At 36.2% G+C, this 13665-nt stretch overlaps 1 protein-coding gene across 2 annotated transcripts in view; it reads left to right on the top strand.

The window, feature by feature from the left end:
• Positions 1-13665, top strand: part of LOC132025681 (complement factor H-like) — a 79869-nt gene that overhangs the window by 44069 nt on the left and 22135 nt on the right. The window lies entirely within an intron of this gene.

Genomic DNA, 13665 nt, shown 5'->3' with positions numbered 1-13665 from the left:
TTCATGACCACTAAACCAGCCATGCTAGAAATATTAAAGGGGACTCCAAGTGAGAAGACAGCAAAAGTGACAGCATGAACATAAGTAATACAAAGCAATAAAAATGAATATTTATGTAAAAAAAATCAGTCAATGAATTCAAAAAATAAAAGGATATAAAATATGACACCATATACCTGGGAAAGAGAGGAGTAATAATGGGTTCGAACTTAAATGACCATCAACTTAATATAGATTGCTATATGCAGAAATTTACATACAAACCTAATGGTAACCACAAACCAAAAACCACTAATAAATATACAGAGAATAAAGGGAAAGAAATCTAATATGTCACTAAAGAAAACCAGTAAACCAAAAAAGAGAGAAAGACAAGAAAGGATCATAGAAAATCTTCAGAAACAACCACAAAACAGGTAATAAAATGGCAATAAATACTTTGAATGGGAATAATTACTTTGAACAGAAATGGGCTAAATGCTCCAATCAAGACACAAGTTGACTGAATAAATAAAACAAGACCCATCTATATGCTGCCTACAAAACTCATTTTGGAACAAAAGTCACCTGAAGATTGAATCTGAGGATATGGAGAATATTTATCACTGCAAATGGGTGTCAAAAGAAAGCTGGGGTATCAGTGCTTAAATTGGACAAAATAGATGTTGAAACAAAGACTGTAACAAAAGACAAAGAAGGACAACATATAATGATAGAGGGGATAATGCAACAAGAAGATACAACAATGGTAAAGATTTATGCAACTGACATGGGAGCTCCCAGATACATAAAACTGTTAATAACAAACATAAAGAAACTAATCAGTAATAATACAATAATAGTAGGGGACTTTAACACCCCACTTACATCAATGGACAGATCATCTGAATAGAAAACCAGCAAGGAAACAATGACTTTGAATGACACACTGAACCAGATGGATTTATACATTCAGAACATTCTATCATAAAACTTGAGAATACACACTCTTTTCAGGTGCACATAGAATAGAACACATATTATACCACAAAAGAAACTTGAACAGATCCAAAAAGGTCAAAGTCATACCATGCATCTTTTCTGGCCACAATAGTATGAAACTAGATATCAACCACAAGAAAAAAAAACAAAAGTCCACAAATACGTGGAAGTTAAGTAACATGCTGCTAAACATTGAATGGGTCCAAGGAAATAAAAGAAGAAATTAAAAAGTACATGGAAACAAATGAAAATGAAAACACAACAGTTCAAAAAAATTGGGATTCAGCAAAACTGGTTCCAAGGGGAAAGTTTATACCAATACAGGCCTAGTTCAAGAAGCAAGAAAAATGTCAACTAAACAATCTAAACTTACACCTAAAGGAGCTGGAAAAACAACAAGAAACAAAACCTAAAACCAGCAGAAGGAAGGAAATAATAAAGATTAGAGCAGAAATAAATGATTCAGAAACTAGAAAAATAATAGAAGAGAATGTGAAACCAGGTACTCATTCTTTGAAAAAAATAATAAATTTTATAAACCCCTAGTCAAAGTTATCAAAAAGAAAAAGGAACCAAATAAATAAAATCACAAATGAGAGGGGAGAAATAACAACCAATACCACAAAAACACAAATGATTATAAGAGAATATTCTGAAAAACTGCATGCTAACAAATTGGACAACCTAGAAGAAATTACTAAATTCTCAGAAATATAAACCTATAAACCAAGATTGAAACAGGAAGAAACAGAACATTTGAGCCAACCAATTACCAGCAGAAAAAAAAAAAAAAATTGAATCAGTAATCAAAAAACCCAATAAACAAAAGTCCAAGATCAGATGGCTTCACAGATGAACTAACCAAACATTTTCTTTTAAGATTTACTTTTATGTTTTGAGAGTGGATGGGGATGGAAGGGCAGAGGGGAACTCAGAGAGAATCCAAGCAGACTCCCTGCTGAGCTCTAGAGCCTGATACAGAGCTGGATCTCATGACACGGAGATCATGACCTGAGCTGAAATCAAGAGTCGGACACTTAACTGACTGAGTCAACCAAGCACCCCTCTACCAAACATTTAGGGAAAAGTTAATACCTATTCTTCTTAAACTATTCCAAAAAATAAAAAAGGAAGGAAAGCTTCCAAATCCATTTTATGAGGCCAGCACTACCCTGATACCAAAACCAAATAAAGACACCACAAAAAAGAGAACTAGAGGTCAGTATTTTTGATGACACAAAAGACACAAAAATGTCACATGGACACAAAAATCCATAACAAGATATTAACAAACTCAATCCAACATACATTTTTTTTAAAATAGTCCCCACAATCAAGTGGAATTTATCACTGGGTTTCAAGGGCAGTTCAATATTCACAGATCCATCAACATGATATATCACATCATTAAAAGAAAGGATAAGAACTATAAGATCATCTCAACAGAAATTGCTTTTTTGACAAAAAGCATTTGATAAAGTACAACATCCATTCATGATAAAAGCCCTCAACAAAGTAGGTTTAGAGGGAACATACCTCAACATAATAGAGGCCACATATGAAAAACCCACAACTAACATCTCCCATAATGGGGTAAAACTGAGTTTCCCCTAAAATTGCTTTTCCCCTAAGGTCAGGAACAAAACAAGGATATACCACCACTTTTTTGTTTTTTTAAAGATTTTACCTATCCACCCGACAGAGAGAGATCACAAGTAGGCAGAGAGGCAGCAGAAAGAGAGAGATGGAAGCAGACTCCCTGCTGAGCAGAGAGCCTGATGCGGGGCTCAATCCCAAGACCCTGAGACCATGACCTGAGCCAAAGGCAGCGGCCTAACCCACTGAGCCACCCAGGTGCCCCTATCCCACCACTTTCATTCAACATAGTACCAGGAGGCCTACCCACAGCAATCAGAAAACAAAAGGAAATAAAATACATCCAAATCAGTAAGGAAAAAGTAAAATTGTCACTATTTGCAGATGACATGGTATTCTATATAGAAAATCCAAAAGACTCCATCAAAACCTACTAGAACTGATCGACGAATTCAATTTGTAGGTTACAAAATCATAGTACAGAAATCTATTGTCTTTCTGTACAACTATAATAAAGCAGCAGAAAGAAAAATTAAGAAAATTGTCCCATTTCCAATTGCACCAAAGATAATAAAATACATAAGAGTAAAGCAACCAAAAAGCACTGCACTTTGACAACTGTAAAATACTGATTTAAAAAAATTGAAGATGTTATAATGCAATGGAAAGACAGTCCTTGCTCATAGATTGGGAGAACAAATATTGTTAAAATGTTTACACCACTCAAAGCAATATACACATTAAATGCAATCCCTATCAAAACACCAACAGCATTCTTCACAGACTGAGAACAAACAATCTTAAAATTTATGTGGAACCACAAAAGACCCTGAACAGCCAAAGCAAGCCTTGAAAAAGAAAAACAAAGCTAAAAAAGAAAAACAAGCTTAAAAAAGAAAAACAATTCCAGATTTCAAGTCATATTACAAAGCTGTAGTGACCAAGACAATATGATACTGGCACAAAAGTAGACACACAGATCAATAGAACAGAATAGGAAACCCAGAAATAAACCCACAATTATATGGTCAGATAATCTTTGACAAAGCAAGAAACGAAATTCGATAGGAAAAAGACAGTCTCTTTACCCAATGGTGTTGGGAAAACTGGACAGCAACATGCAAAAGAATGAAATTGGACCACTTTCTTATGCCATTTACAAAAATGAATGCAAAATGGATGAAAGATCTAAATGTGAGACATGAAACCATAAAAATCTTAGAAGAAAGCACAAGCAGTAACTTCTCTGACATCAGCCACAGCAACTTTCTAAATAGATCCCTGAGACAAAGGAAACAAAAGGGAAAAGGGAAAAAAGAGCCTATTGGTACTACATCAAAATAATAAGCTTCTGCACAGCAAAGGAAACAATCAACAAAACTAAAAATACAACTTTTGGAATGGGAGAAGATATTTGCAAATGACACGCTTTAAGGGGTTAGTATCCAAAATATATAAAGAACTTATAAAACTCAACCCTCAAAAACAAGATAAACCAATTTAAAAATGGCCAGAAGACATGAACAGACATTTATCCAAAGAAGACACACAGATGGCCAACAGACTTACAAAAAGGTACTCTTCATCACTTATCATCAAGGAAATGCACATCAAAACTACAATGCAATATCACCGCACACCTGTCAGAATGTCTAAAATCAACAACACAGGAAACCACAGGTGTTGACAGGATGTGGAGAAAGGGGAACCCTCTTGCACTGTTGGTGGGAGTGCAAACTGGTGCAACCAGTCTGGAAAACAGTATGGAGGTTCCTCAAAAAGTTAAAAATAGAATTTCCATATGACCCAGCAATTACACTACTTGGTATTTACTCAAAGAACAAAAACACTTATTTCGCTAAGCATGATACGCTCTAGTTCCAACCATGTTGTTGCAAATGGCAAGATTTCATTTCTTTTGATGGCTGCATAGTATTCCATTGTGTATATATACCACATCTTCTTGATCCATTCATCTGTTGATGGACATCTAGGTTCTTTCCATAGTTTGGCTATTGTGGACATTGCTGCTATAAACATTCGGGCGCATGTGTCCCTTTGGATCACTACATTTGTATCTTTAGGGTAAATACCCAATAGTGCAATTGCTGGGTCATAGGACAGTTCTATTTTCAACATTTTGAGGAACCTCCATGCTGTTTTCCAGAGTGGCTGCACCAGCTTAAGCAGAGAAAGGCAACTATCATATGATCTCCCTGATATGAGGAAGTGGTGATGCAACATGGAGGCTTAAGTGGGTAGAAGAAGAATAAATGAAACAAGATGGGATTGGGAGGGAGACAAACCATAAGTGACTTTTAATCTCACAAAACAAACTGAGGGTTGCCGGGGGGAGGGGGTTTGGGAGAAGGGGGTGGGATTATGGACATTGGGGAGGGTATGTGATTTGGTGAGTGCTGTGAAGTGTGTAAACCTGGTGATTCACAGACCTGTACCCCTGGGGATAAAAATATATGTTTATAAAAAATAAAAAAATTAAAAAAAAAAAAGAACAAAAACACAAATTCAAAGGGATCCATGCACCCCTATATTTATAGAAGAATTATATAGAATAGCCAAGATATGGAAGCAGCCTAAGTATCTATTGATTGATGAATGGATAAAGAAGAGGTGTTATAAAATGGAATATTACTCAACCATAAAAAGAATGAAATCTTACCATTTGCAACAACATGGATGAAGCTAGAGAGTGTAATGTTAAGTGAAATAAGTCAGAGAAAGACAAAAACCATATGGTCTCACTCATATGTGGAATTTAAGAAACAAAACAAATGAGTAAAGGCAGGGAGGGGGTAGAGAGAGAGATACAAACCAAAATAAAACAAAACAAAACATGAAAAAGGACTCTAACTGTAAAGAACAATGTGATAGTTACCAGAGGGGAGAGAGGTGGCAGGGGGCAGGGGAGATGGGTAAAATAGGTGATGGGGATTAAGGATTGCACTCATCACAAAGAGCACTGGGTGATGTATGGAATTGTGGAATCACTATATCATACACCTGAAGCTCATATAACACTGTATGTTAACCAACTGACATTAAAATAAAAACTTAAATACATACATACATTCAATCTAGAAAAAAAATAGAGTGACACCAGCAAGATGCCAGAATACAAATTTCTATTTTTCCAGTCAAAGAACACCAATTTTGACAACCACACACAGACAACAGCATCTTTCTGGGAATTTTGGAATCTAGCAGAAGTTTCAGCACACTGGTAGGGCAAGAAGATCCAAGAGTGGGTGCATTGAAGTGGGTGAGAGGAACAGTTTTAATGACCTGAGTCACTCCTCCCCCAAAAGTGGCACAGTTCAGTGCCAGGAAAGACCCACTCAGCCTGCAACTTCTCCGCTGGGGCAAAGAGTGTATGAGTTAGAGTCTGGCTTCCTCAGCTATGTGGGTCTCTGACCAAAAGGCCCATTTCTTTCTCACCACATCCAGAATACTCAGGTGATCTTCATGACTGATGGGATTGGGGAAGGCTTGGAGCACAGCAATCAAGCCTCAGAAGTCATCAAGGGACAAAGATCCTATTAACTTCTTCGCACTAGACACTGGGGATGACTGGCCTGCTGATCCTCCTCACCTAATAGCACCCCCAACATTCTGCACACCCACTATCCATTGGTCAGCTCCTTGTGTATGCCCCAAAGGTAGTGAAGGCAGCAATTTTTAGATGCCTAGTGAGCATACCTAGAAAGCCAAACTGACCCCACAGGAATGGCAGAAAGCACATAGTTGAGCATTCAGCTTTGCACCCAGCAAACACGAAGCTGTCAGGACCCTGACTGGCTTTGCAGGGTTGAAAGAAGGCATGCAATCTAAGAATCCCCCCCACACACACACACACAAATTGTAGCTAAACATAGGGAGCAGATGTATCCATTGGGGTTTGGGAGAAGGGGGTGGGATTATGGACATTGGGGAGGGTATGTGATTTGGTGAGTGCTGTGAAGTGTGTAAACCTGGTGATTCACAGACCTGTACCCCTGGGGATAAAAATATATGTTTATAGAAATGCAAAAAAAAAAAAAATGTTCTTTAAAAAGCCTCAGATCCCTAACAGGTGTGACAGTATTTCTCTCCCAAGTCTCTCTTGTTCCAGGAAAGACTAGAGGGAGTAGGAGCTTTTTCAAAGATGAAGACAGCAAGGCAAGACTTGAAGGGACATGAAAAATCAAGGAAGCATGACACCACCAAAGGAACACAATAATATTCCAGTAGCTTACCCCCAAAAATGAAGGTCTATGATTTTTTCTGATAAAGAATTCAAAGTAGTAGTTTTAAGGAAGCTCAGCAAGCTATAAGAAAACACAGAAAGAGAATTCAAAGAAATCAGGAAAATGATGAAATAGAAATCATGAAAGGAACAAAACATAAATTCTGAAACTGAAGAATACAATGAATGAAATTAAAAATACAACAGAAGGCATCAACAGCAGACTTTATGAAGCAGAATAAAGAATCTGTGAAGAGAAGGCATTTGAAATTTTCTAGTCAGAGGAGAACAAATGAAGAAGAATTAGAGTACAGAGAGCCCATATGAATTACAGGAGACTATCAGAGAAAACATTTTAGGCATTGTGGAAGTCCCAAAGGAGAAGAGATGGAGAAAGGGAAAGTTTACTTAAAGAAATAAAAGCTGAGAATTTATAAATCGAGGAAGAGATATAGACTATCAAAATCAAGAAGCTCATAAGTCCCCAAACAGATTCAACCCAAAGAAATAATCTCCAAGTCACCTTACAATAAAACTGCCTAAACCAAAAACAGAGAGAATTTCTAAAGCAGCAAGAGGGGGAAAAAAAAAATGCCTCATATATAAACGCAGTTCTATGAGAGGTGTTAATAGTGATAAATACCTACACTAAGAAAAAGAAATGATTTCAAATATGCAACCAATCTTATGCATCAAAAAAATGAGAAAAAGGGGCACCTGGGTGGCTCAGTGGGTTAAAGCCTCTGCCTTCAGCTCGGGTCATGATCCCAGGGTCCTGGGATCGAGCCCCGCGTCGGGCTCTGTGGAGCCTGCTTTCTCCCCTCTCTCTGCCTGCCTCTCTGCCTACTTGTGATTTCTCTCTCTCTGTCAAATGAATAAAATCTTTAAAAAAAAAATGAGAAAAAGAATAACAAACTAAGCCTAAAATTAGCACAAGCAAGGAAATAACAGAAATCAAAGAAGAAATTTGTGAAATAAAGACCAAAAAATAATCAACAAAATTAATACCTACCTATTTAAAAAGATAAAGAAAATTGACAAATTTAAATCTGATTAAGAAAAAAAGATCAAATAAAACACAATGAGAAATGTAAGTGGAGATAGTCGACTGATGCCACAGAAATACAAATGTTCATAAGAGACACCAATAAACACTTACCAATAAGTTGGATAACATAGAAAAAATGGATAAATTCCTAGAAATTCAAAACTTGCCAAAACAAATCATTAAGAAATAGAAAATCTGAACAAACCAATAACAAGGAACAAGTCTGAATCATTAATTTGAAATATCTCTGCAAAGAAAAATTCTGGAATCAAAGTTTTTATTGTAATTTAAAGAATTAATAACAATTCTTCTCAAACCATTCCAAAAATTTGAGGGCAAGGGGCACTTCCAAAACTACTTTACAAGATCAGAATTACTTTAATACCAAAGTTAGATGAGGACACTAAAAGAAAAAAAAAAATGAGAGGCAGTATCACTGATAAACACAGATACAGAAATGCTCAACAAAATATTAGCAAAGTGAATTCAACAGCATATTAAAAGATTCATACACCATAATGAAGTTGGGTTTATCCATGGACCTTAAAAATAGTTCAACAGATGAAAATCAGTATCACAAACCCTATTAACAATACAAAGGATTAAAATCGTATAGTCATCCCTTAGGGGTGCCTGGGTGGCTCAGTGGGTTAAAATCATATAGTCATCCCAATAGAAGAAGAAAAAGCATATGACACAATTCACAATCCATTTATGATAAAAACTCTCAACAATTAGGTATTGAAGAAATGTACCTCAACATAATAAAGGCCATAAATAAGAAGCCTATAACTAACATCATATTTAATGGTGAAATGCTGAAAGCTTTTGCTCAAGGATAAGGGAAAAAACAAGGATATACACTTTCATCACTGTAGAATAAAGGGAAATGAAAGATATCCAAATAAAAAATAAAGAAGTAGAATTATCTCTGTTTGTAGATGACATATATAGAGAAAACCCAAAGACTCCACCAAAAAAAGAAAAAGTAAGAATTAATAAATGAAGTCAATAAATTTGCAGGATACGAAATCGATACGCAAAAATCTGTTGTGTAACGAATAATGAACTATCGGAAAGAAATTTTAAAAACAGTACCATTTACGGGACACCAGGGTGGCTCAGTGGGTTAAAGCCTCTGCCTTTGGCTCGGGTTATGATCCCAGGGTCATGGAATCGAACCCCACATTGGGCTCTCTGCTCAGCGGGGAGCCTGCTTCCTCCTCTCTCTCTGCCTGCCTCTCTGCCTACTTGTGATCTCTTTCTCTCTGTCAAATAAATAAATAAAATCTTTTTTTTTTAAAGCACTATTTACAATAGCATAAAAATAATAAGATACCTAGGAATAATCTGTCTAAAGAGATGAAAGACTTGTATCCTGAAAACAATAAGACAATGATAAAATAAGTTGAAGAAGATATAAATAAATGGAAAGATAGTCTATGTTCATGGATTGGAAGAATTAATAGACACAATTCTATTAATAGACACAATTAGCTATTAATAGACACAATTCTTGTCAAGATAGCACTGGCATTTTTCACAGAAGTAGAATAAATAATCCTAAAATTTACATGGAACCACAAAGACTCCCAAAGAGCCAAAGCAATCTTGAGAAAGAAGAGCTAAGCTGAAGGAAATGAAGAGCAAAGCTGAAAGCATTATGCTTCCTAATTTAAATCTATATTATAAAGTGATTAAAATAAAAATGATATCTTATTGGCTGATCAACAGAATAAAAATAGAAGCCAGAAATAAACTCACAGATATATCCTTAATTAAAATTTGATAAGAGAGCCAAGAACACACATGAAGAAAGTAAAATCTTCAGTAAATAGTGTTGGGAAAGCTGGATATCCACAAGCCAAAGAAAAAAAAGAAAGAAAGAAAACACAATATTAAAACACTAATGAAAATTAACTCTAGATGAATTAAAGACTTAAACATGACTTGAAACTATAGAAGACCTAGAAGATACATATCTTCTTGATATTGGTTTTGGCAATGATATTTTTTGAACATGATATCAAAACACAGACAGCAAAGCTGAAATAAATAAAGCTATATCAAATTAAAAGGTTTGTACTCAGCAAATCAAAAAAATGAAAAGGCAACCAATGGAATGGGAGAAAATATTTGCAAACCATAGATCTGAGTATATGTGTGTGTGTGTGTGTGTGTATCAAAACCACATATTGAGATCAAAACCACAATGAACTATCACCTCATACCTGTCAAAATGGCTTTTACCAAAAAGACAAGAGATAACAAATGTTGGTGAGAATGTGGAGTAAACGGAATACTTGTATACTCTGTGTGGGAATGCAATATGTTATAGGCATATGGAAAACAGTATGGAATTCCCCAAGAAGCTAACAGAACTGCCATATAATACAGCATTCTCATCTCTGGGTATATATCTGAAGGAAATGAAATCAGTGTCTTGAAGAAATATCTGTGCCCTTGTGTTCATTATAGCTTTATTCACAATAGCCAACATATAGAAACAACCTAAGTGTCCATTGCTGTTGAATGGATAAGGAAGATGTGATATATAGATATATATATGTACAATGAAATATTATTCAACCACGAGATAAAAGAGAATCTTGCTATTTACAACAACATGGTCGAACTTAGAGGACAATATGTTAAACGTAATAAGCCAGAGATAGACAAATACTTCATGATTAAACTTGTAGATAAAATCAAAAAAGAAGAAAGAAAAGTTCAAAATCATAGAAGTAGAGAGTAGAATGGTAATTATCAGGGGCTTGAAGTTGAGGGAAATGAGACGCTTGTCCAAGGCTGTAAGCCTTCAGTTATAAGATGAATAATTCTGAAGATCTAAGGTACAGTATGATGACTGTAGTTAGTAATAATGTATTGCATAGCTGAAATTTGCTAAAAGAGTAGATATTAAGCATTCCAACTACAAAATAATAATAATAAGTATATGAGGTGATTAATGTGATTTTTAAAATCATACCCAAATGTATATGTGTATCAAATCATCTTATTGTACACTTTATATATACAATTTTTTCAATTATATTTCAACAAAGTAGGAAGGAAAACCTATAATAGACACACAAAAGATAAGGAGATAAGAAAAAGTAAATAACTATAAGGCAAAGAAAGTCATTAAAAGTGGAAGATATTGAAAAAAGCAATTGCAAAACAGAAGACAATTAGCCAAAGGTAACTAGTGAGTGTTCATCTATCAATAATTCCTTTAAATGTAAATGGATTAAACTTACCTATTAAAAGGAATACAGTACCTGAATAAGTAAAAAACAAGAACTCACTTTAGATTTAAAGACACAATAGGCTAAAAGTAAAGGAATGGAAGAAGGCATTTCATGTAAATGGCAACCAAAGAAAGTTGGAGTGGCTATACTTCTATCAGAAAAATTTAAAATTGGGGCACCTGGGTGGCTCAGTGGGTTAGAGCCTCTGCCTTCAGTTTGGGTCATGGTCCTGGGGTCCTGGTGTAAGGGCCTATTCAGCTAGAGCAGCCCCACCCTGGGTGAACTGCAATTTTGTTGTTTATGCAGTAGAACCTAAATTGGCCCTCCTCCCCCCCAGGGGGACATACTTAAAAGCAAGTCCAGGAAACCAATCCCAGGTAACAAAGCCCAAATACAAGGATGAGTCAGGTCAGGTGGAGACATTCAATCAGTGGGGGGAGCATACTGTCCCCTAGCTACCAAGGAGTATGGGCCCTGTCCTTTGGGTGTCTTTTGGGCACCTATTCTGACTAAGGTGATAGGCTAGTTCAAATAGCTACTATGGGGTGAATTGTAGTTCATTTGGCCACCCGTGTGTGACCTAGCATGACTGTGCAGCTTTCTCTGTGTATTGCAATCTTATCGGCCACATGTGTGTGGCCAGGCTCTATAAAAGGCCACATGGCCTTTGCTCTATAAAAGTTAGCCTGTGAGGCAGGGAGGGGTCACCCTCTCTGTAAGAGACTGTCCTGAATGGTCAGTTTGATTCTTGATGCTTGGCATGAAATAAAACTTTGCTTGACTTTCACTTTGTATCAATCTCACTCCTTTAATCATGGACCCATTATTGGGGGACCCAACATTGGGGAACCCAACACTGGGATCGAGCCCCGCATCAGGCTCTCTGCTCAGCAGGGAGCCTGCTTCCTCCTCTCTCTCTCTCTCTCTCTGCCTGCCTCTCTGCCTGCTTGTGATCTCTCTCTGTCAAATAAATAAATAAAAAATCTTAAAAAAAAAAAAAAAAAAGAATCTACCTTTGGCTCGGGTCATGAACCCAAGGTCCTGGGATCGAGTCCTACATTGGGCTCCTTGCTCAGTGGGGAGCTTGCTTCTCCCTCCCTCATTCCCCTTGCTTGTGTTTCCTCTCTGGCTGTGTCTCCTCTCTCTGTCAAATACAAAAATAAAATCTTTTTTTTTTTAATAAAGATTTTATTTATGTATTTGACAGGCAGAGATCACAAGTACATGGAGAGGCAGGCAGAGAGAGAGGAGGAAGCAGGCTCTCCGCTGAGCAGAGAGCCCGATGCGGGGCTCGATCCTAGGACCCTGGGATCATGACCTGAGCTGAAGTCTGCTTTAACCCACTGAGCCACCCAGGTGCCTCACAAAAATAAAATATTTTTTAAAAAAAATCTTGAGACAAATGAAAATAAAAACACAATGTAACAAAATTTAGAAATGCTGCAAAATCAATGGGAAGAGGGAAGTTTTTAATGACAAATGCCTACATTAAAATAGAAAATCTTATATAAACAGCCCAACTTTATACCTCAAGAAACAAAGGAAAAACAAAATAAGCCCAAAATTAGAGGGAGGAAATAATAAAAATTAGAGCACAAATAAATCAAATAGAAAATAATAAAGCACCCTATTCTACCATCTCCCTAAAAACAGTCTGTATTTTCAAATTTATGTATATGTTGGGTTCTCTTTCGTTTTTTTTTTTTCTAATTTCTTAAAGCAGAAACAATGAGTCAATAGGCTGTCTACTCTTTTCTATCATAGTTATATAATGGTAAAATTTCCCTCTCAGCACTACTTTAGTACCATCTCACAAAATTTTATTTAAAATGTTTTTCTTATCATTCAATTGAAAAGACTTAATGTCTTTTCTAATGTATTTTTTTAAGTAAGCTCCATGCCCAGCTTGGATTCCAACACTGGGCTTGAACTCACAGCCCTGAGATCAAGACCTGAGCTGAGAACAAGAGTCAGATGCTCAACCAACTGAGCCACACAGGCGCTGCTTGTCTTTAAAAAAAAAAAAAAATTATATACTTTAATTCCATATCCTGAGTGTTAGGTGTCCCACATGAAGGAATAAAATTACCAATTATGAAAAAATATATACTCCATGTCTTCTCCTTTGATTTCTTCTTTATCCATGGGCTAGTCAATAAATAAAGCTGAATTTTGTGAAGAGACCTGGTAACTGACAGAAGTCTTTATTGTTTCAAGGGAAGTTATACATACATAATTTGAGGATCATCATTTTGGTATTAGATGATAAATGAATGTAATGTGTTAATCTGTGTCATACTCATCAAACTCCATTTATCCATGTGGTTTCAAGCACACAGGTATGATGACAAACACTTCAAATTCTCAGAATTGTAGTAGCTATGGTGGCAGATTCTCTGAGATCACCACCAGATTGAGATATCTCAATTAGTTAACTGAATGCTGGGGTTGCTAAAGAGATGCTAAGCACACAATATTTAAAACAAGTTCCTGGAGAGGATCCATTGCCCGTATAATTCTGGAATGCTGTAGGATTCCAGATGCAT

This window comes from Mustela nigripes, chromosome 10, assembly GCF_022355385.1.
Source record: "Mustela nigripes isolate SB6536 chromosome 10, MUSNIG.SB6536, whole genome shotgun sequence".
Classification (NCBI taxonomy): domain Eukaryota; kingdom Metazoa; phylum Chordata; class Mammalia; order Carnivora; family Mustelidae; genus Mustela; species Mustela nigripes.
Note: the sequence above shows the minus strand (reverse complement) of the source record. Positions and strands in the feature narration are given on the sequence as shown.